This window comes from Pinus tabuliformis, chromosome 9 (genome assembly GCF_031772625.1).
Source record: "Pinus tabuliformis cultivar Carrire ecotype Pingquan chromosome 9, CPIR1, whole genome shotgun sequence".
In the NCBI taxonomy this organism is placed as follows: domain Eukaryota; kingdom Viridiplantae; phylum Streptophyta; class Pinopsida; order Pinales; family Pinaceae; genus Pinus; species Pinus tabuliformis.
This window is the reverse complement of record NC_142307.1, coordinates 603521131-603543885: the sequence shown is the minus strand read 5'-3', so window position 1 is coordinate 603543885 and position 22755 is coordinate 603521131. Positions and strand designations below refer to the sequence as shown.

Genomic DNA, 22755 nt, shown 5'->3' with positions numbered 1-22755 from the left:
AGACATATACATTTTGTTTACTTAAAGAAAATAAGTCTTTAAATAAGTCCTACAGAATATAGAAACTTGTTTTATTGTGGACAGGTTTTTCTTGTGTGAAACCCATATTAAACCTTATATTGCAAATCATAAAAGTTACAGTGGTCACTTGTAAATGAGTATTTGTAAAGCGCTACTGAGTACGAAAGTACCTATGTGAAATTGGTTGTGCATGTGCGAGGGTTATTTGAAGAACAAATGCATATGCAGAATTAAGTATTTATAAAACTCATGTTATATATAGAAACCTATTTCAATGTGTGGATATTTTATTGCATCAAGCCCATAATAATTCTTACATTGTATCCACAAATCCATTTCCGCACAATGAAATATTTTATTAAACAACAATAAACCTAAAAATTATAAAACTAAATTAAATAACATTATTTAATAATAAATTTTATCAATTGTAAAAAAATTAACAATAATGTTGTGCCTGAAGTCTTACTCGTGATCGTAATCAATGCGGGAGGCATACACTACATATGGAAAAGATGCAGAATTATAAAATCATGTTATGTAGAAGAAGAAGAAGAAGAAGAAGAAGAAGAAGAAATCCTTTCATTGTGCAGTGTGGTTTCCTCATTTTCCTACACGACATAATGGCATTAACAATTCATTACCCTTTTGGCAAATGGATGGATCAACACATAATCGAGAATGTAAATGTTATTACCTCTAAACTAACATCGATATAGTAGTGGATGTGATTGTTGAGAGCTTGTAAGCTAGCTATCATTATTAGAAAGGATTCACCTTTAATTTGTTTCATACATGGAGTAAATAGTTTCTGAATTTCGAGATTTGTTTTTAAACTATTTTTGCTATTTCTCGAAATCATTTTCTTTGTTTTTTTTAATTGCTATTTAATTAGAATTTTTTTTCAAAAAAATTTCACACACAAAATACTAACAGGTAGTGGAAATAGAAAAAGATAGAAAATTTATCATTGTCCACAATTACTCTGATACTGAAAATCTCGCAATTTGATAACTGTAATCCGATTTTCCAAAAAAATATGGCTGATTTTCTAAAAATATTGTCAGAGTCTCTGCTATTATTTGGCCAGAATTGTGGTGCATTTGGATTATTCTAATTATTTCTACTATTTCTCATAAATGTCGATTTTTCTATAGTGAATTGATATATATTATAAGTGTCTTGTAGAAGGGATTTCACAGGAAGAGTAGTAACAAGTGGTGGTTGTTTAGGCTATCAGTGAGCTATAGCTAAATCAATTAAAAAATGTTGTTGGTTATCAGAATATTTTAAAATTATAGAGTAGAAATGGCTTCGAGGGGAAGGAAAGCAATTATTTGCATTGATTCTATTAACTCACTTGCACTCATTGATCAAATATTTCAGTGGTTGGTTATGTATCACTTATATGTGAATCTATTTGTGCAAGAGAGGAGTAGTGATATGATTTGTTCTATTGGATTAGAGAATGCTACATGTGTTCCATAAGTGTTTAATTTTAGAGAGATCATTTACTTATGCATAGAGAAATTTGATTTAACAACAAGAAAAATTAGTCTACCAACCAAATATACCAATATTTCTTTGACTTCAGAGACATTCGGGCAGATACTGAAGCTGCCGATTCTGAATATGTGCTTAGATTTCTTGACAATAAATAGTTTTTAGAATCATACGCAAGTGGCTCAAAAATCATACATGAGTTTTTTTCGTCAACTTCTGAGGTTCCTTGCGATCTTTCCTCTCTATATATTACTTTTTTTAGAGAATTGGTTAAAGCGTTTTTTTGGTTGAGTTTGCATTTAATAGGCCAAGAAACTATGACTAGTGTGCCAACATCCATCCTCTATGTGATCCATTATTCATATAAACAAATTTGTATTCGACTGGGTTGATCTTATTTCAAATGAACCATGTTTTCAATTATTACATTCGTTCAAGAGTGGTAGGTTCTTCATGATGTCATATCTAACAATAGCCCTCGTGTTCCAGTCCCCATTGTCTCTTGAAACTGTGCAGTTTATCCTCCCAGGGCCCCATCCTGCAGCCTCCACTACCTGCTTGAAGTGCGCAATTTTTCTCAGTGGGCACTGTGCAACTTTTTCCCTCAGTGGGCACTGCACAAATTTTTCCCTCAATGGGCACTACACAATTTTTTCCTTCAGTGGGCACTGTGCAATTTTTTTCATCAATAGGGACTGCATATAAATTTCCCTTAGTATGGCCTAAGTTGCAGACCGCACAGTCTCATTGATCAATCTTGACCCTTGGTTGCTTAAACTGCATAATTGCACACTCACTGACCTTCTCTCCTAAACTATCACCCAGTCCCAACCCAATTCATGAATCCAAATTCTCTATCTTAGGATAGGGATTTTCATATTTATGTCATCTCGTCATGAGTGAGTTGCAGATGCAGGTACTCTCTTACACCATGATGGGATGATGAAGAAGGAGATGAAGAAGGGGAGCATGAAGAAAGACATCTTTGCAGTTGAAACATGGAAGCTCATTGATTAAAGCAAAGCAAAGGGACAAAAGTTTGAAACTACCATCCAAGACTAAAGATCATTGAAGACTCTGCATCACCAAGTCATGCAGAGGAGAAGAGAAATCATATCCAAGAAGACATCCAACACTTAGCAACAACAATGACTTGACATTGCCACATCACCAAGCAATCCATGTCAGCAGTTCCATGTCATGTCATGTCATGAGTGGTCATATGCTACATCATTATTGTGGACCATGTATATTATATGCACATGTATTGTAAAGTTCAATTCCAAAGGAGACACATGAATATGGAGAGTCATGTAAGTTGAAGAGTCATAGGAAGTTGAACAATCATGAGGGTGGTTAAAGAGTCACAAAGGGGAAGCATTACCCCTTGTTTATATATACCCCCTCATTGTATGAGAAAAGCATTTTTTCACCTTGACTCCTCTAGCAAGGCATTAGAGAGATCAGATAGTTATTTTAGGAGAAATAAGTGACTCCAATGTCCCACTATTGGGGTTAGTGATGTACATTGTAAACATGTGTCTTGGAACTTTTTATTAATAAGAGAAGCCTATTAAGGCCAACACATTCTTCATGCATGGACTATGAAATTTTGTAATACTATTATGTGGACATTTGTATTTCATGTTTTCTTTCACATGTACTGAGATAGTTGAACTATTTTGGCTATCTTAGTGATTACCTTATTTAGAGTGTGTTGTAATGGTTGTTATTATTGTCCCATTCTTGTGGACTATTTTGCGAGATAATAGACAAATATTTCCTTGTTTGTTGGTTGTAACGATTATCGCACATGCTGTGGACTATTCCACTGGATGTTAGACAAATCCTTCCGGTTCATCTGGTGGTACTATTACCACTCAGAGGATAACTTTTCTTCCCCCTTTGCAGTAGAAGAACCTTCACGTAGTCGCAACTCCACACTCACCAAGCACACCTCCCTTTCTTTTCAAAGACACCATTCCATCCCTCTCCCATTCTAACTATTAGATCCAAGGCATATCTTTGAGATATATGGAAACTAGACCAACATTTTGGATGGGGCTCCTACACCAAACGGTGTGAAGTGTGAGATCCGGGCAAGGGGACCCAGATCTTCCCATGGGAGTGTGAAAAAAAAAAAAAAATCTGAATTATGGTGTGATGTTGAGTGAAAATATGACTAAGTGTTAATGCATGTACGTGAAACAAGTGCATGAATTAATTAAGTTGAAAGAAAATGAAGCATGCGAAGAGAGTCTCCGCAATGATGACCGTTGGTGAAAAAATGGGAAAACACATGCGACACTCCAGAAAGGCAATCTATAACTTGCAACAACAATTATAGAAGCTAAAACAAGTTAAAATGCCTACATTAGTTCAAAGAAATAAGTGAAACAACACTCTCACAATCTAAACAACAAAAAGTAACAAAAAAAGTGACTAAATATTAGAAAAGAAAAACCCACCTAGAAAAGTGACGACAATCGCACCAAAGGTTCCTTGATCTCCTCTAGAATTCCAGAGCTCCAAGATCGGATATGCAAATGATCTTTCACAGTGTTGAATAAATAGATTTGTTCAGGCTAGGGTTTATGACATTCATCTCTAAAGTCAAGGAAAAAGAAACACTTGGCAATAGTTTCCAAAATAACTCAAGTGCCTCCTTCGGGTTGCTAAAATAGATCCCTATGTTTTATGGATGCTTTTTGATTTTTTTTTATCTTTTTTGGGAAGAACTGCCATGCATTTCCCATAAATATTATGCAGTTCTCAGAAGGATGGGGCAAAATCTCTAGTTCAAGAACTAAGAAGTTTCTAAGCACAGTGGGTTATGCACAATTTATGGGTTGAGTGGCTCTAGCCTGCCTCTCCTGTCTGCGCAATTTCCTAGCCCAAGGCTAGTTACCATCCAGTACTACACATTTCCTGAGCTCAAGGGTCACTGGTAGTTAAGACTGCACAATTCCCAAGAGCAAGGCCAATTTCCCTCAAGAATTGTGCAGTTCTCTAAGGCAAGCCTAGAATTGTCAAGGACCAAGTCAAGAGAATGACTTGTGGGTTAGAAAAAAAAAACTAAGTGAGAAACACAAGCTAGGATGAAAATAATAAATTTTAATTGAAGCATAAGTACCTAGATCAATTCAAGATGATTTTTTTTGGTTTAGAAGGGAGGCTCCAAAATCAAAGCATAGGCGAAATTTTGGAAGGTGGTTGTAGTCATTATAACTTTGGTGACACACTGGTAGAACTTCAGCTCTCTGTATGGACCATGTCTCATGAAAAGCGAGTCTAACTCTTCTATTTATTGGTAGAACACATACCAAGCCAAGTCAAATTGAGTTGTTTCGATTGGGGATAAGGGGTATATAGATGCACAAGTAAAATAGATTACTAGAGTTTTAGATTCATCTCTCGTGTTGCTACACTTCCATTAGGCCTGGACCGTACCCTGACAGAGTCACTTCAAGAACACAAGAATTGCTCCACTACCAGCGAACTCGGACAGTACCTCCGCACAGTTACTTGCTTCACCTCTCTACAAATGAATCCTTTCATTTCTTTCACCCTTTATTTTATTTTTATTTTTTAGAGGACTGTGCATAGGAACTTATTTATTTCATGAGGCGGAAGAGGGATCCCAACTTATTCAAAGCAGAAGATGTTGTCCCTTCAAAGAAGGATATTTATATCTACCTCTCACATACTTGTTAAAGTATTCCCCCTCTCCTTACCCTACCTTACTGAGTTGACAAGGGTTAACCGAAAATATAAAATAGATTAGAGTAGGTGGTACTAGCTAAGAGTGCAAGCATTGTGATTCCACCATGACTCTCTCTGAAAGGAACATATTTTCCATCAAGGTATCATCGACTAGAAGAAATGCAAGATTCACATAAGGAGAGGGAATAGACAAATAACCAAGTGTTGATAGTTGTACAAGTTCCTCTTGGATTTCACCTTGCTTGTTTAAGAAGCCAAACACGGTTTCATGCAGAAACTAACCTACGGGTGCAAAAGAAAACAAACAAAGGAAAGAAGCAAGATAAAGAAAAAAAAGTAAACAAATCAGGAAACAAATAAGAAAATAAAACACTACTCCTACTCCTAACCTAAGTAGAGCATATGCCAACTCACGTAAAGTGATACTTCCAATGCAGCCATTGGCACATTTGTTGGCCCATGAGGGTGAGAGAATGATCAACAAGAAAGATATGCAAGCAAACCAAAAATAAGATAGATAAAACAATGTAAACCAATACATTTGAATCTTGAATTCATCCACATAAAAGTAAATATGAAAAGCACATGAAAGCCACTCTGTGGATGTATCATGGTGTCCTATCACATTGTGTGTGGAAGAAAAGCATGTACACACCTTTGAACTCAAAAAATGAGAAAAAATGAAGAAAGAAGAAAACTTCTATTTGGAAACAATGCTTGCTACATATGACTCCTCTAATGCTTGAGAAATAGGATCTTGTGACTCCAATGGAGGATGTGAAAACTGTGAAATAGATTAATTTTCAATTCTATCCACTGAGTGATGAGGAGCCTAGAAAGATTCAACAAATTTTTTATCAGGAGTGGAACTAACCTCAAGGCTACGAGAACCTGACATAACCATCATCTCGAGCTGAAGTGCCTTGAAAACTTGAGGAGTCTCCAATTCATCAGAAGATCGATCATCAAAGACTGATGGCTTAGAAATATCAACAATAGGCAAATCAGAATCTACATCAGATGAATGAATGAAAATATCATGAGAACCACAATCCAAAAATTCAAGCTGATGGGCAACAACATCCTCATGATCTGATGAATGATAAAGAGCGGATGATGAAAAACGAGAAATTTCACCCTCTATGTTTCTGGAAAGGTAAGAGGAGATATTGGGAGGCTCAGGGAAGATAGATTTCTTCTCTCCACAATTAAATGAAAACTTGGCATTCCACATATTCTGCAAATGATTAGAGATAGACACATCTGGTAATGAATTTTCACAAGATGGAACAAAATTGGCAAAATCGTGGAAGATGTTAGGATATAACAGATGAGGTGTGGATAGAATGAGGTCATCCTTCACCGTAGATTCTTGTTATTATTCCCTCACATACTAATAAAAATGATATCGCAGGTTGGCTGTTCAACACCAACTCCGTCCAAAATTTCATCCTCGTAAACATCACATGTGAGATATGAGACGGATGAACACAACACACCAAAATTCAGAGGATCAAAGGGACCAAAGGATGGAGGATGAGGAGATAAGACCACATGAAAAACATCGGAGTTACAGTCCAAATATGCAAATAAATCCTAAGCAAGTGGGGTAGGAGGAGATGGAGATAGATCAACAGGTGGATTCTCAACTTCTCCCACCTCGACTTACAGAGCTAGAGTTGTTTGATGAGAAGGGAACAAAGGGTCACTTGAGATAATAACCTTGTCCATATCATATTTGGAAGCTATAACAGTGAGGTATGTTGGGAGAGGTTTGAAATATTCTAACTCATGCAGATTCTTAGAAATGTGAACAAGATACTAAAATCCTTCCTCCAAAAATTCCCAGTCAACTTCATCTTTAAGAAATTCATAACAGAAGTGAATAAAATGATCGTGAAAATATTGAAGAGATTTATTAGGTGATTTTCGAAATTTTAAAATTTGTTGATTGAGGGCTTGCTGTAGCAGCTATAGCCACCCTCCAAAATTTTTCCTTAGCTTCGTTTTGGAGCCTCGCTACCAACCTTTCATAGCAGCATGTCTTGCTTCGTCAAGTACACAAGCTTCAGTGATTTTCTTGTAGAAAGATAGCCTGTCCATAAGAACTTGTTGCACTCCCCTCACAAGTTGTTCTCCTAGACTTGGTCCAGCTGTAGGCTGAGTAGCTCCCTAAAAAATTTGCACAATTCTGGAGGGAAACCAACCTTCCCTCCAGAATTTACACAGTTATGTCTGACAGCCTACTAGGCTCCAGAATTGCACAATTCTACCATTCAAGCTTCATCCATAAAATTGCACAATTATTCCTAGTAGGGTTGCTCAGCCCATGAATTGCACAATCCTAGGTAGCAGTCAACTTCTCTGCCCAAAAATTGCTCGAATCTCCTGGGTAGCCAGCCCAGATCCCTCCCAAAAATGCACATTTTTTCCTCCTAGATGAGTAGACTGTTGCATGTACAGTTGAGTTAACTGGTTCGCTTCGGGACCAAGCTTGACTTGCATGCACGGGCTGCTTCTCTCGAGGCAGCATGCAAAAGCATCCTTTGTTTTAGGGATCTATTTTTAACAGTTGGAGGTTACATGCAAGGATCATTTCAGAAACCTCCCACCAAGTGTCGCTTTCCCTATATTTGTGGCATGCGAGTCGCAACCTCAATTTTATCGAAACTCATCAATCAAATGCTTCAGATCTCATTCCCGACATCGATCTTGCAACTCTAACATCCCACATTGCATCTAGGAGTCGTCGGCAAATTCAACTCAGTATTTTTGGGGCGAGCCCGATTTTCATGTCTTGTGTTGCATTTCTGACGCTTTTTGTGTTTCACTTTGTATGAATGTTGTCAGCTTTATTTCAGTGAGCGCTTGCTATCATTTTGATACATACTAGCTTATACTACTACCATTTCAGTTTTCGTTAACATCTCATTATTGTCAGATGCATCAAATTGTTTTTCACGAACAGTCGTCAATTCAACGACTCGCCTTACCTACATGTTGTTTCGTTTTCTGAATATTTCATTCACTTTTTGCATGCACAATCATTCACTTATGCTTACACTTAGTATCACCATGCATTCACATTCACATTCACTTTCAGTTGCCCATCGGCAGGTCTGGGCAGCCTTGGACCAGACTTTGCCTCACCAAGATTGCATTGTACAATCCTAAGAGGGAAGGCTCTGTCTTCCTCTTAGAAAATGCGCATTTCTTCCTAGTGACTATTCTCTAGTCTTGCATTGTGCAATTTTGAGGGGCAGTGCCTGCTGGCCTAGAAAATTGCGTAATGAAGTCACTAAGCCTACAACCATTGCTAGCTACGATTGGGAATTGCACAATTCTAGCAGTCAACAGCCAGCCTAGATTGTGCATTGCATAGTTCCAATAGTCAGTCAGCCTCCTAGTAGCCCAGACTATGCCTTGCATAGTTTTGGAAGTCAATCTCTCGACCTTCTGGTGGAAATTGTGCAACCTTTATGTTTCAATGAGTCTTGCCATGTCTCAAGGTACCACAGGTGTTCATGTGCCTCTCAGCAGTACAGGTATAATGGCTTCTAGGAGAGAAAAGTCCAAGACACCATTCAGGGAACACTTGGGGATGCAGTCGATCAAGTGTCTATGAAATTGCCTACCCACGACTACATCAAGTTGTTTGTAAACAGGGACATCAAGATATGACAGTAGCGGCATCACAGCAAGCAACACCATGAACAACAGCTGAAATCAGCATACTGGATGCAATGAATGCAAGAGGAAGGTTGTTGAAAACACAAAGGTGGAAAAAAGTTGCAAGCTCAAGCATATACACTTGTGATGAAAGAAACTTTGGAGACTCAGGCTATGAGGTGACGGCATGACATGAATATCGCGCGAAGACAGAGAACGTAACAAAGAAGGAGTTGCATTTGTTGAAGGAACAACTCATGGAAGAACAAGAGCTTCATAGACGAGAGCATGAGTTGTAGCAGGAATAGTTACAGCAGGTGGTGAAACATGCACTCACGGATGAAACTATGCCTGTACAAGTTATAGATCCATCCCAGCAGCTGGCACGGAGTAGACGTGGTGAGCAGTGTTGTTGGTCACGTGCAAGGGAATTTAGCAACATGCATGTCATTTTCCACATGCACGTGATCCCACCCATTCAACACACTCACCAAGGTGAAGACAAAAGGAAAGTCCAAATGGAGCTAAACATGTAGTTGATAGTTGATCCACATGACCACTAGCACACACTAAAAGATCAGCATGGACACTATGCATCAGTGTGTTGTCGATTCAACCGCATCCAAGAAGACCATGCACGTGCTAGCAGATGAGTTGTATGGAGGAGCCATACCAATGCACCCAGATGCAACAGAAGAAAGAGTTCACCTCAACAAGATGTAACCATTGAGCGCATGCAGACCATCACAGAAAACCAAGCTTGGCATTGACTCACAACCTTCACCATCACAAGCATGTCAAAGAGTTGGTCTCACCACAATGGACTGAGTGTCAATGATGTGTTGCATGGCTTTCTCAAGCCACTTTGTCTAACATGAGCACATGTGCATTCTAATGTAATGTCTTGTCAAGTGGAAGTTCAAGTGTTAATAGTTGGATGTAACAGTCATAGAGTAGATGAAGAGTCATGAGGGTAGATGAAATGTCACAAAGGGGAATGTCAATGGTCATGCCACTCTTTGCTATAACTAGAACCTCATAACTCATTATAAAGGCTTTTGGTTAGCCAATCTTCTGATAAGACTATCTTAGAGAGAGATTGGACAATATTGCAATGAGTCTTAGCTTCTCCACTATGCAGAGCTAGTATATCTCTTTGGAGGAGCAGGCGGTTGTGGTTGTAACGTTCTGCTGTGGGAACTAGTGGTTGGACATGGATGTATTATATGAATGGAACTTACACTTCTTAATATAACAACAGCCACATGTTTCATGCATATGTTTTATTGTATTCTATGCTATCTGGTATACTCTAAATGATATATGTATATGTTTCCTTACACATGAATGTATAGTTATCTGTGTATGTACGTACGAATCTTTCTAAAATGTGTTATTGGTTTAACCATCACTTTGGATTGCTAGTTAACTTGCCTTCCATGTTGTGATGCATATTTACTCGTGTGTTCCCTTCTTAACTCCGTGCTACCACATGTTTCCAAGGGGCACACTCACCTCATCCCTCACGTGTTAGAACCTCTCATACACCTTCCTTGGCTCACTAGAACTATCACACCCTTGCGACCAATAGAGTTATCTTATTTACCTCTATGTTAAATCACAGTCAATCATTACAGTACGACCCACTGTTGGGACTCATACACCAAACGGTCTGAGGTCTAATTGGACTTCTTACTGGGGAGATCCCCTAACATGTTGGCAGGTCCAGCACTGTCAACATTTTGGTGTTAGAAGGAGGGCTAGATGACAAGCTGAGCACTTATCATCTCTTTTGAATCTTTGCACATCTATCATGGAGTTTGTTATAGTTCACCCTCTAAAATTTCTATCCAACGGACATATATTTCATGTCAAGAGGGAGTTATGGGATCACTTGTCACAACTCACGTATGATTGTGAAGGAGAAATAAATTGGACTAATAAATTATATGACTTCCATGTGCTCATGAAAGGCATGGAAGATTTTAATGAAATACAGGTCTGTTCGCTCCTCACACACACACTTCATGACCACCCATCACAATGGTGTGGCAAACTACCTCATAACTCCGTGCACTCATTCAACCAGTTCAACGATGTAATCAAATCTGTTTTCCACAATTTTGATCCTGAATTGCTTGATAAAAAAATGTAGAAACAATGAAATTCCCCGCACAAATCACCTATGGAGTTTTTGGAGTGATTCCATCTATTCATGTTTGAAGCACTGAAAAGTAAGATTAAATTTTAGTATCTCATGGATAGATTCAAGTACTACGTTTTCCAATCTATCAATCCCAAGAAGAAGTTCAAGCTCAAACCCCGCTCAGCGTAATTCAGTGATAGAGTTGCGCAATCACAGATGGACACGGTCACTGTCACAAGTGACTATCCATCATCCCCTCATTAAACAGTGCCACCATCGCAGAGTGATGTGGGAGAGCATGCACACACATCTGTTCAACGATCACATCCTACCGTCATCACTCCTTTCGATTTTTTCACAGACTTGGTTGTGAGTCTCATACCTTGTTACATGTATTTTGTACCTCAACCTTCATCTTTGAGCTGGGATAATCCTCTGCATGACACTATCTTGTGTTTGTCCATTCCGGACTCTACACCTATTTTGAACGAGGATCGATCTATCGACAGATTTGGTGTTTCACAACCAACATGCGTTGACATTCATGAAGAGCATGACTGGGAGCTTGAACATCCACCGATAGCAGAGGACCATCCCTTTCTATCCGTACCTCCTCTATTTTTTCCTGACCTCCTTGGTGATCCTGCCATCCCTAATTTTTCAGGTGTATCTTCGTGCACGAAAGCACCCATTGTTGATCATTCGCAGGACACACCAGATGTCAGGCCATCATCCAACAATGGAGAGGACCAATCATTCATTGAAAATCCACTTGTTGTTTCATCTGATCTTTCTGGAAACGCCGAGAGTGAACATCCTTCCTTATCATCTATCCCTCTGTGTGATTCATCAAACCATGAGGAAGCTGACCAACATCCTGAGTTTTCTGATCTTGGTTGTCGCGATCTCTTCACCTCATCATCTGATCACGATGTTGATTCACTCATTTTTAATCCATTTAAGCCATTGGTCTACAAAGATCCATATGCCAATGAAGTCAAAACCCCATAGACTTTCAAGGCACTTCAGCATGAGCTAATGGTTATGTCAGGACCTTGCTGTCGTGAGGTTGGTTTCACTTCTGATCAGGAAATTGTTCAAACACTCAAGGCTCTTCATCACTCATCTATATGCATTGAAGATCAATCTAACACTTAGATTTTACTTCCTCCACTCGAACTACACGATCCCATTTCTCATGCATAAGAGGAATCTGACTCAGCAAGCACACTTTCCCAATGTAAGTGGTCTACCTTCGTCACATATGCTTGCATATCACAGTCAAGAGTGTGCATATGCTTAACATCTACATGTAGTGTCACACAACATCATGGTACGTCCACGGATTGCATGTCATGCACTTTCACTCATTTTTGTTTTGTGGATGCTTGTAAGCTCAGAGTGTGTTTGTCTTCATTGTTGTATCTTTCACAGCTGCTGGTCCGCACAACCGTGTTGGTCACGGACCATGCCTTCACCAACATGGGTCAACCAATGCACCGGTGGCTGCATTGGAAGTATCACTTCACGTGATCAGGCCCATGCACCATTAGCTTAGGATTATGAGTAGAATTTGTTTTCAGTTTGCTTGCTTGCATGGTTGTTTGCTTTCTTGCTTTGCATGGTTGTTTGCTTTCTTACCTTGCATGTTTGTTTGTTTGTTTGCTTGTTTGCTTAATAACTTGCTTTTTCATTTACTTTTTCTTCTGCTTTTCTTTACTTTTTCCTTTGTGTACGTGTTTGCTTACTCACTTTGCTTTCAATTTTTTCTTATGCTTCTGCTTTCCTTTGTTGTTTTTTTGTTTTCTTGTTTCGTTCATAGGTTAGTTTCACATGAAACCATGTATGACCCTTGAAACAAGCTGGGTAAAGTACAAAAGGCCTTGTGCAACTATCACTACTTGGTTATCTGTCATCCTACCTATATATGAAGAACTTGTTACTTCTAGTCCATGATATGTCAATGGAAAATATGTACTGTTCAAAGTGAACCTTGGTGAAAACACAATGCTTGCACGCTAACTAGTATCACCTACTCTAGTCGATTGTTTTTGGGTTAACCCTTTTCAGCTCAATCAAGTACAGTAAGGTGAGGGGGAAAACCTTAATGGGCACGTCATAGGTATAATAAACTACTTCTCTATTGGAACAACCTCTTCTACTCTCAGTAAGTCAGGATCCCTCTTCCGCCTCTGAAATGAATAAGTGTTATGCACAGTTATGAAAAAATGAAAAAATGAAAAATGTAAAATGAATAGGGTGAAAGAAGAGAAAGGCTTCCTGCACAGAGAGGTGATGTAAGTAACTCTATTGGGGTACTTACTAGGCTCACTGGTAGCGGAGCCATGCTTGTGTTCCTATGTGACTCGCCAGGGTACTGTTCAGGCCTGCTGGCAATAGAGCAACACCATTGATGAAACTAAGACTCTGACGACTATACTACTTGTGTACCAATATACCCCTCAACCCCAATCGAAAAAACTGTGTTGAATTGGCTTGGAATGTGTTTCAATCGACCAAGAGCTTGGAATATTCCACATCTTGCAATCAAGCAAGTGTAGAAACCAAGACGAACTAGGAATTGAGCAATACTTTCAGAGGTGTTAGACTTGATTTTCACGAACAAGGTCCATTTAGAGAGTTGGAGTTCTACCAGTGTGTTGCCGTGTGTTGTAGCAGCTACAACCACTCTCCAAAATTTTTCCTTAACTTCGCTTTGGAGCCTCCCTACCAACCTTTCACAGAAGCATGTCTTGCTTCATCAAGTACACAAGCTTAAGTGATTTTCTTGTAGAAAGACAACTTATCCATTAGAACTTGTTGCACTCACCTCACAGACTATTCTCCCAGACTTGGTCCAATTGCAAGATGAGCAGCTCCCTCAAAACTTTGCACAATTCTGGAGGGCAATGAGCCTTCCCTCCATAATTTGTACAATTATGTCTAGCAGCCTGCTGGGCTCCAGAATTGTGTAATTCTGCTAATCAAGCTTCACCCAGAAAATTGCACGATTCTTCCTAGCAGGGCTGCTCAGCCCAAGAATTGCGCAATCTCAGGCAACAGTTAGCTGCTCTACCCAAAAATTGCGCAAATCTCCTAGGCAGCCAACCCAACCCTATTAAACAACATTTTGTCACTGTCCCTATACTCCCCATTCCATGATCATAGAGGACCTTTACAGTGAACCCTACATGCTTCTCCTTCATGAAGAAACTCTCATTGTGCCCCTCTTCATGAGAAGAACAATTCCCTTTTGCATCATTTCCCAAAAATCTTCTGTTTTTCCTAGTTTACAAGACTAGCGTTAATGACCCTTGTCCTCCTCACACCGGTATGGAGGGATTAAAACTATCCCTAGTGCCAACTGGAGCGACTCAGCCTTGTTCCAGTCATGCCGATCCTCTTTTGGAAAGGTTTTTAAATAAGGAGCCGAAGCTTCCAACTCTAGAAGCTTCGTAATGGAAGTCTGGTAAACAGTTGGGTCAGATGGAGTCGAGGATGTCAGTTTGGGCTCCTTTCCCCTGTTGGGATGGAACTACCTCAAGAGATAAGACCTTCTCCCATGATAAGAGGAACCATCTTCCATCCATTCATGCTATATAAACCTCCCTTTTTCCCAAGCACAAGCTAGTGTTAATGTTGGTGTGTTAGTGCTAATTAAGTTTGGAGTAATCAGCAAGTTATTCATAATTGTAGCTGTCTAGTTGTGTGTGAGGGAAAAGTGTGAATTTGGTTTAATGTGAAGACTAAAGGGAAGAGCCTTAAAACTATCATTGTTGAGGCCACCATGGAATGCTAAAGGAATTGTGTGGGAACCTGGTTTTGTCGGAGGAGAATAGCAACATCAAGACAATGGTTGTAATCTCTTCTTGATTTAATATATATGCAAATATCGATTGATTTCCTACATAATGTGTCATCTCACATGTTTATGGCTTAATGCTTCTTGACTTTTTAAGTAGGTTGAATTGAAATTTGTCTATTATCAAGTCAAGAAGCATCAATCCATAAACATGTGAGATGAGACATTACGTAGGAAATCAATTGATAGTTTCATATATTAAATCAAGAAGAGATTACAACCATTGTCTTGATGTTGTTGTTCTCCTCCGACAAAATCAGTCACCACACACTTCCGTTAGAATTCCATGGTGGCCTCATAAATGATATTTTTAAGGATCTTCCCTTTAGTCTTCACATTAAACCAAATTCACACTTCTCCCTCAACACACAACTAGAGAGCTACAACTATGAATAGCTTGCTAATTACTCCAAACTTAATTAGCACTAGCACACCAACATTAACACTAGCTTGTGCTTGGAAAAAAAGGGAGGTTCATATAACATGAATGAATGGGAGATGGTTTCTCTTCTCATGGGAGAAGGTCTTATCTCTTGAGGTAGTTCCATCCTAATATGGGAAAGGAGCCCAAACTGACATCCTCGACTCCATCTGGCCCAACCATTTACCAAACTTCCGTTACGAAGCTTCTAGAGATGGAAGCTTCGACTCCTTATTTAAAAAACTTTCCAAAAGAGAATCAGCGTGACTAGAACAAGGCTCAGTCACTACAGTCGGCACTAGGGAAAATTTTAATCCCTGCATATCATCGCGAGGAGGACACAGGTCATTAGTGTCGGTCTTGTAAACTGGGAAAAATAGAAGATTTTTGGGAAATGATGCAAAAGGGAATTGTTCTACTCATGAAGAGGGACACAATGGGAGTTTCTTCATGAAGGGGAAGCATATAGGGTTCACTGTAGAGGTCCCCCAGGATCATGGAATGTGGAGTACAGGGACAGTGGCAAAATGTTTTGTAACAAGCCCCCTCCCAGAAATGTGAATTATTTCCTCCCAGCTGAGTAGATTGTTGCATGTGCAGTTGAGTTGACCAGTTCCCTCCGGGACCGATGAAAAATGACTTGCATGCATGGGATGCTTCTCCCAAGGCAGCATGCAAAGGCATCCCTTGTTTCAGGGATCTATTTTTAGTAGTTGGAGGTTACATGCAAGGATCATTTCAGAAACCTCCCACCAAGTGTCGCTTTCCCTAGATTTGTGGCATGCATGTCGCAATCTCGATTTTATCGAAACTCATCAACCAGATGCTATAGAGCTCATTCCTAACATCAATCTTGCAACTCTGATATCCCACATTGCATCTAGGATTCGTCGGCACATTCAACTTAGATGTTTTGTGGCAAGCCCGCTTTTCATGTCTTGTTTTGCATTTCTGGCTCGTTTTATGTTTCGCTTGATATGAATGTTGTTTTCTTGATTTCAGTGAGTGCTTGTTGTCGTTTTGATACATACTAGCTTGTACTAGAACCATTTCAATTTTCATTAACATCTCACTGTTGTCGCATGCATGAAACTGTTTTTCACAAACGGTCATCAATTCAGCGACTCGCCTCACCCACATGCATGTTGTTCCATTTTCTGAATCTTTCACTCACTATTTGTATGCACAATCATTCACTTATGCTTACACTTAGTATCGCCATGCATTCACATTCACATTCTCTTTTAGTTGCCCGTCGGCAGGTCTGGGTAGCCTCGGCCCAAACTCTACCTCACCAAGACAAAATTACACAATCCTGAGAGGGAAGGCTCTATCTTCCTCTCAAGAATGCACATTTCTACCTAGTGACTATCCTCCAGGCTTGCATTGCGTAATTCTGAGGGGCAGTGACTGTTGGCCTAGAAAATTTCTCAATGCAGTCACTAAGTCTGCAACCATTGCCAGCGGAGATTGTGCATTGCGCAATGTTGGGTTGTGTTATATTCTTTCCATGACTAGCCCACCTAGCTAACTAAGGGGTTAGAGGGGGGGAAAGACCCCCCTTCATTGTGCCAATTGTGCAACGGGGGGTTCATAGAGGGGGTAGCAGGCCCCCCTATTCGGGGGCTGGGTAGGCCCCCTTTACGGGGTCTGGGGTAGTGCCCTGAGATTTTTCTTTTTTGGACCCTATATTAGGTTGGGCCGACCTACCTATGCTTTTGTGCATGGTTTTCGCACATGGTTTTGGACGCGATGGTTTTTAGTCCATGGTATTGGATGCTTTGGCATGTATACATATGTATTGTAACATTGAAAGGAACATAATGAAAAATCAAGCCGGTAGTCCCGATTTTGGGATCCAGGGGAAAATATTTGTGTATATGTGTTTTATGTGTTATCCTCTTGCATTGCTTATTTTTTGTGTTTTAGAATTTGTATGCAGGTAATTTCTGTACGGGGTTAAAACCTACATTTGGTATCAAAGCTGTTTTGGCTTCAAGGGGACGACTTTGTTGCTGAGGGGTTTCAATCGGGCCTGTGGTAGACCCTGTTCAATGGGAGATCTGTGGGATCGATTTTGGTGGTGAAAGAAGATGGCGAGAAGTGGAAAGATAGAGATCGAGAAATTTAATGGTCAAAATTTTAAGTTATGGAAACTCAAGATGGAGTGTCTGTTGGTGGATAAAGATCAGCGGATCGCAGTAGATCCAGGTACTAAACCAATGGGAGTGTCTGATGAAGAATGGAAGAAGTTGGATCGGAAGGAAAGGAGCACAATACGTTTGTGTGTTTCAGATTCAGTATTGCTGAATGTATCAGGGGAAGCTACGGCTAAGGCTTTGTGGGACAAGTTAGGGACTTTGTACCAATCTAAGTTTCTAGTGAATAAACTGTTCCTATAGAAAAAGCTGTATAACCTAAGGATGAAAGATGGAGACTCGATGGCAGAGCATCTAAATGCATTTAATACTATTGTAAGTTATTTATTATCTATTGATATTAAAATTTTAGATGAAGATAAGTGCATCGGTTTATTGTGTTCTCTACCAGATTCGTGGGATAGTTTGGTTATTGCAATAGATAGCAATGCAACTACCTTGCAGTTTGATGAAATAGTTTCATCCTTGCTGACAGAGGAGATGAGATGGAAAAATATGGAGAGCCAGAATGGTGATGCCTTGTCTGTATGAGGAAAGTCCCAAAACAGAAACAAAAATAAGTCATCGAGTGGGAGATCTAAATCTAGAGGGAGATCTAAATCTCTAAGAAAATTTGTAAAGGTGGTTTGCTGGAAATGCAGAAAGGAAGGGAACTACAAAAGGGACTGTAAATCTAAATCTCTTGACAAAGGAAAGGGATCTAATGATGCTCCTTCTACAGACGCGAAAACCACTTCGGATGAAGGTGGGGATGTGTACTTGGCTTCCTCAAGTACACATGTAGATCATGAAGCATGGTTGATTGACTGAAGCGTATCCTTTCACTTCACTCCCCATAGAGAGTGGTTCTACAAGTATGAGAAATACGATGGTGGTGATGTCTTCGTAGGGGATGATAGGAAGGCTAGAATCATCGATCGCAGAAAAGTAAAGTTGAAGTTGCAAGGTGGAAGGGTTAGAACAATTTCGAGTATTCTGCATATTTCTACATTGGCCAGAAATCTGATTTATGTAAGCAAGCTAGATTATGCAGGTGTAAAAACAGTGTTCGAGAAAGATACCTACAAGATGGTTTGGGGATCACTGGTATTGATGCAAGGAGTTCGGGTTGGAACTCTATACAAGCTACAAGGTAGCACTGTTATTGATGGGTGCAACAGTTCTGTGGTTGCTAAAAGTGGAGCAGAAAATCTAGTGGTTTCTGGAGAGAATACCATGCTGTGGAATCAAAGGCTTGGACATATTGGAAAGAAGGGCCTTCGAATACTTCATGGTAAAGGTATGGTAGAAGGTATGAGTAATATCTCTCTAGATGATTTTTGTGAAAATTGTGTATATGGGAAGTAGAATTGGGTGAGTTTTCCCTCTGGTGGTAAGAGGGTGAAACATATATTAGAGATTATGCACAGTGATGTGTTTTGACCTGTGAAGGTTCCATCACTAGGTAAGTCTGTGTACTATGTATCAATTATGGATCACTTCTCAAGGAAAACATGGATATATTTCCTTAAGAAGAAATCTGAAATCTTTGACAGGTTTAAAAAATTTAAGGCTCTGGTGGAAAACTAGACAGAGAAGAAGGTAAAGGTGCTGAGGTCAGATAACGGTGGAGAGTTTTGCAACAAGGAATTTGAAGAATTCTATAAGAAGTGTGGTATAGCATGGTAAAAGACTACTCCATACACACCTGAGAAAAATGGAGTTGCAGAAAGAATGAACAAGACGTTGATGGAAAGGGCAAGAAGCATGCTCAGTGGTGCTGGGTTCAGATAGGAATTCTGGGCAGAGGCAGTGGAAACAGTATGTTACCTGGTCAACAGATCACCTTCATCAACGTTCGAGGATAAGACTCCACAAGAAGTATGAACTGGTAAGAAACCCTCTCTTTGACATCAGAGGGTATTCAGGTGTGATGCATATGTACATGTTCCAAAGGAGAAAATAACCAAGTTGGACAGTAAATCTAAAAAATGCATCTTTATTGGGTATAAGGATGGTTTAAAGGGTTATAAGCTTTGGAACCCAGTAACAAGGAAGGTTGTGTATAGATGAGATGTGGTGTTCAGAGAGGTGAAAGATGTTATTAAACATGAAGTCCAACCAAAGGAACCTGAGAAGATAGAGTTTGAGCTTAAGGAGGAAGAATCAGACTCTACAGCAGAGGAGGAATCAAAAGAGCCACAAACTCTAGGTCTAAGAAGATTAGTTCGAGAAAGAAGGCAGCCAAAATGGTATAGTCCATCTGCTTTCTGTTCAAATTTTTCTTTATCTATTACTGATGATGATCCTAGAACTATGAAGGAAGCAATAGATTTAGAGGATGGAAAACTTTGGAAAGAGGCCATGGTTGATGAAATGGCATCTTTGCATAAAAATGAGGCTTGGGATCTAGTGGAGTTGCCGGCTGGAAGGAAACTGATTGGTAGCAAATGGGTGTTCAAGAAGAAGACAAATGTAAAAGGAAAGGTGGAGAAATACAAAGCTCAGTTGGTAGCAAAAGGTTATTCCAAAGTGCCAGGAATTGATTTTGGTGATATTTTTTGTCCTATTGCCAAGGTAGCTTCTATTAGATTACTTTTATCTGTTGCTGTCGCTTTTGATTTTTAGGTAGAATAGATGGATGTGAAGACAATGTTTCTTCACGGGGATCTGGAAGAGGAGATCTACATGAAGCAACTTGAAGGATTTGCGGTGAAGGGAAAGAAAGAATTGTAAGGATTCATCTTAAATTAATGAGGACATAGAGATATTAGCATGCACATGAGACATGCATATGATAGCTACATATGCATGCATTGTCTGCACTACACTAGTATATATATTAGTTAATATTAAAAAAAAACGTCCACATTTAGGTAACGAATTAACTATTGAAATGAATACCTAACTTACACGAATATAGTAGGGTATATGATATACATACCACCACCATAATACATATATATAATTCTACTATATATATATATATATATATATATATATATATATATATATATATATCTATATCTATATCTATATCTATATCTATATCTATATCTATATCTATATCTATATCTATATATATATATATATATATATATATATATATATATATATATATATATATATCTTAAATAGTGAATGTAATAAAGAGAAGAATATATAAAACGATAATACTATGAAAATAATTCAATTTAAACAAAAGTGAAACATAACATTATGATAAAGGAGATATTGTATTAATAAGAGTGCATGGTCAACAAATTAGGAAGGGGAGAAGGCGGTGACCGCCTCTACAACTTATGAACTTATCAAATTAAAACAATAAAGAAAGAGGAAGCAGTGGAGGAGTCTCTGAGGGCATAAAAGGAGGAAGGGTATTGTAGAAAGGGGACATTCTTTGACATAGAGGGAGGTAGAGGAGGAACACTAACAAGAGGAAGACATAGAGAATAATGGAGCTTGAGCAGTTGTTCTTGAGCCTTTTGGGCACGGGCGCCAAAATACTTTGAATTTGAAGTATTTTGGGGCTAGGTGCTGGGACTGTACCTAGTTGGTTGGGAGGTTTTTGTTCTTTTGTAATAGGAGCAGGAAGTGGAGCAAATCAGAAGCATCTTCAGCCAAGTAGGTACTCAATAAAAAATTGACATATTCTTATATTTTGAATAGTTATATCTTGTTAAAACTTTCAAGGCTTTACAGACACTTGGCGGAAATTTCCAAAATAACTCAAGTGCCTCCTTCAGGTTGCTAAAATAAATCCTTATTTTTTAGGGATGTTTTTTTCCTTTTTCGGAAAAAATAGCCATGCGTTTCTCGGAAATATTGCGCAGTTTTGGGAAGGACCGAGCAACTCTCTGGTTCATGCATTGAGCAGTTTCTGAGCACGGTGGACTTTATGCAATCTCTGGGTTGAGTGGCTCTGGGCTTCCTCTCTTTTCTATGAAATTTACTAGCTCAAGGTTGCCTTTCGTCTCGTACTACACATGTATTATCACATCGATACATATATGCCAATAACGTGAAGCATGAGAATAGTTCATTTTTCTATGACTCCAAGAAGGGATTTTATTAAGTTTTCTTTGTATTTGTCTATTGTACATAATGGAAATTTTTTGTTGTATTTTCAAATGAAAGTGATATATTAATTTTATGCCATTTTGATTTTGATTGGACTTGTGTTGCACTATGTAACCTTTAACGGATTAATTAGCAACAAAGCTTTATGAAAAACAACTTTCCTTGTAAGGGAAAATTTCATTTTGTGGAGTACGAAGATCCACAAAATGAAATATTGAAAGCTTCCTCCGCACAATGGACATGATTTGCAGTTCCACGCATATGTCTATTTACAAAAAGATAACCATAAACAAATCTTTCACTGTGCAAAGAGCACAACCTTTAATAAGTTTACTAGCAAAGTTTTTTGTGCATAAGAAGTTGATTTTGCTGAAGTGCAGAAACCGTACTTGGTTTGCAAAAGGTGTTCGCTAACATTTGTTCTTATTATCAAGGGTTATTATTTTTGCATAATCTAAGCCTTTGCATTTTCACATAAAATCCATATGCAGAGGTAAAAAAAGCCACAAGAATGCTTCATACAATAAATTTTTGGACTCTACTTCTACACTCCGCACTAGAATTGTATTGACATTAGCCTATTAGTAAATAAATATGAACATTAGACTATTAATAACCATCATCATTTGACGTGTTCTGGTTCCAAATTTGAATGGACCTTCCATTCTATCGATTAACTCAATTAGTAACATTTTATACATTAATATTAATATTTTAGTGCTTTCAAAATTATAAAGAAAGCTTAAAAGCTTTTCATTTTGTATTAATTTTGAAAATACACATTAATTTAGTATTTCAATGCTTTGAAAATCAAGCTTTTATATTTAATATTTTAATTCTTTGAAATAATGTCAAGTCATATAACATTGCAAAGTGATAACAACTTTTTTCATATATATTGAATTGGGTTCCCAATGAAACCTTGTTGATATTATGAATGAAATTGCTCAGTTTGGAATAAAAAGCCAAAATTTAAGTACCTTCACCGTAATTATCAAGTTTTCTCAAGAAGAATAAATATTTGATGAAGCATTTCTTGTGTGAAGAAGAAGTGTGCAAAGCTACTTGCAAAGTGAATGTTTTTCTCAAGAAAAGCTCTACACAAGGTTTATTAAAATAACAAATATAAAAATCTATTTTTTAATTATTATTTAGTAACTTATTTTGCAAGTACATAAGTGGTTGTGTGGAT

At 38.6% G+C, this 22755-nt stretch overlaps 1 long non-coding RNA gene across 1 annotated transcript in view; it reads right to left on the bottom strand.

Annotated features, from left to right (window-relative positions):
- Positions 1-520: 520 nt before the first annotated feature.
- The window catches only part of LOC149150018 (uncharacterized), a 51685-nt gene continuing 29450 nt past the window's right edge, over positions 521-22755 (bottom strand). The window contains exon 3 of the long non-coding RNA XR_016262666.1: positions 521-632. This is a non-coding gene — a long non-coding RNA (uncharacterized LOC149150018). The remainder of the gene's footprint in view (positions 633-22755) is intronic.